Consider the following 2,535-nt stretch of genomic DNA (forward strand, 5'->3'; position numbering starts at 1 on the left):
TAGGGAGCATTCACAAAAAACAACAGACGAAGGCAGGTGGTGTAGAAAACAAACAGATGTATTAGTATAACGCTCGGGAATTGTATATGTGCATGTGTGTATACATACATACATACATACACACACATATATATATATATATGTGTGTGTGTGTGTGTGTGTGTGTGTGTGTGTGTGTGTGTGTGTGTGTGTGTGTATACATACACGCAAATTAAGTAGGCCGATGCACAAAAGCAAGTAGAAATAAAAACAGATTGTATGTATAGGTAATTATAATAATGACAGCGGTGATGATGAGGAAAAAGAAATGCGGAAGGAAGCGATGAGGAAGATGAGGTATGGAAAGTGCATTTATTCTCCTGTGGGTGTGTGTGTGTGTGTGTGTGGAGAGAGAGTGAAAAACAAAAGATGATGGAAGTGTGAACTAGTTGCTGGATGCTGCATGTTCAGTGACAGGAGGAAGTGAGATTTTGTTCACTTAACGAATTGAATTATTTTCTCTGTAAGCCACCATGCTAATTATTGAATAAGAGGGGCTTATTTTTTTTCATCAATTCTAATTACCTCATTTCATACATGGTATATAATGGATTGTTTTCGAGGCATATTAAGCACAAGCTTGATAGAAGTGGGTTTCGAAATAAGACTCCAAAGTGGGGTAAATCGATATCTTCTATTTCTTTTTATCTTTAATTTGTTTCACTCATTAGGGCGCGGCCATGCTGGAGCACCGCCTCGAAGAAGTTTTAGACGAATGAATCGACACCAGTAATTTTTTTTTTTAAGCCTGATACTCGTTCTCTCGGTGTCTTTTGCGCAACTGCTAATTTACGGGGAAGTAAACACACCACATCGGTTGTTAAAGGGTGGTGAGGACACACACGAATAGACACATGCATTTATACACACACACACACACACACACACACACACACACACACAACACATACACACACACACACAAACAACACATACACACATATATATTCTGTTGTGTCTGGGGAGAGTCATTTTCTTTTTGTGCCTTATAATTTAACCCGTGAGTGTGTTAAATTATAAGGCACAAAAAGAAAATGACTCTCCCCAGACACAAGAGAATATGCTTCAACACACGAACTCACATAAAGAATCTTGCAAACCAAATTGGGATTTGGTTTACAAGATTCTTTATGTGAGTTCGTGTGTTGAAGCATATTCAGTTATATATATATATGTATATATATATATGACTGTTCTACATTGATAAGGGGCAAATACCCTGAAACTAGTCTGTAGATGCCAGACCAGCAAGAGGAAGCTGCTGACCTCCCCTGTTCGAAGTTTATAAAGGACACAGGTTTGTGTGTCACATAGCTAGCTAGAGGCGATGGCCTCTTGGAGCTAATCCACGGCAGCATTCGTCCTATATTTGGGACTGCCATGTTGGCTTGTCGATAACTATTAATATCCAGTACCGCTGCCGTAGTCTCCTTTAGAAATACTTAGAAATATCAATATATATATATATATATATATGAGAGGTAATGGTGTCAATAAGACCCAAAGATGTCAGGTAATGCTGAGTAAGTACTATGGACAGACTGTAGTTAAGCTCCAGGTTCGGTGATTATGCGAATGAGGAGTCCAACGTAGGTCATATATTAGCATGCATATATATAAAAAAGAATTAACAGAATGAGATAAAAATCCAAGGCTGTGAAAGATTTCAGAACATTTATAAAGAGAAGGACTTACAGCTGTTTCCGGGATACTTTATATATCCCTTTATCGGAGACGGTGTGAGAAAATGGTTCAGCAATAGTTATTCTAGAGAAGATATGAAATAGAGAGTGAAGTGGAGGAATGAAAACAGACGTGAGATATGCAGGGATATTGCTTAAATAATGGAACTGCAGATACAATATCCTTACGTATCTCACACCTGTTTTTCATTCCGCCATTTCACTCTGTATTTCATTTCTTCTCTATAATAACTATTGCTTAACCATTTTCTCACACCGTCTCCGATGAAGAGATATATAAAATATCCCGGAAACAGCTGTAAGTCCTTCTCTTTATAAATGTTCTGAAATCTTTCACAGCCTTGGATTTTGTTATATCGCAATACTACAGAGTGGCTGTGTGAGCTACGAAATCCACGTCGCTACTGTTATGTCGTACGTGCGGATGACCTCTACGCAACTACTCAACTCTCACTTCCAACAACTTGACTCAACAGAACTCGACGTCTAGTCTACCGACGGCTCCGGCGCTCTATGCGACGCTTTTCGTCCAGCTATTTATATGTATTGGACTAGCCTACTTATCGACTGGGAGCGTCCACACAACAGATTTTTATCCACCGGAACTCGGCTATTGCGGACAATGCCAAATTCAACATATTGATGGCAGACCTCGTCAGAGTAATCCGAAATGTCTCCTGCATGTGCGACCCTACAGAATTAAAGAGACATATACAACATTTCGTCCACCGCATGCAGTTCTCAGGTTACAGCCATAAAGAAAGGATCAGGGTATACAAAGGAGCTATGAAGA

The sequence above is a fragment of the Octopus bimaculoides genome, chromosome 3, assembly GCF_001194135.2.
Source record: "Octopus bimaculoides isolate UCB-OBI-ISO-001 chromosome 3, ASM119413v2, whole genome shotgun sequence".
Classification (NCBI taxonomy): Eukaryota; Metazoa; Mollusca; class Cephalopoda; order Octopoda; family Octopodidae; genus Octopus; species Octopus bimaculoides.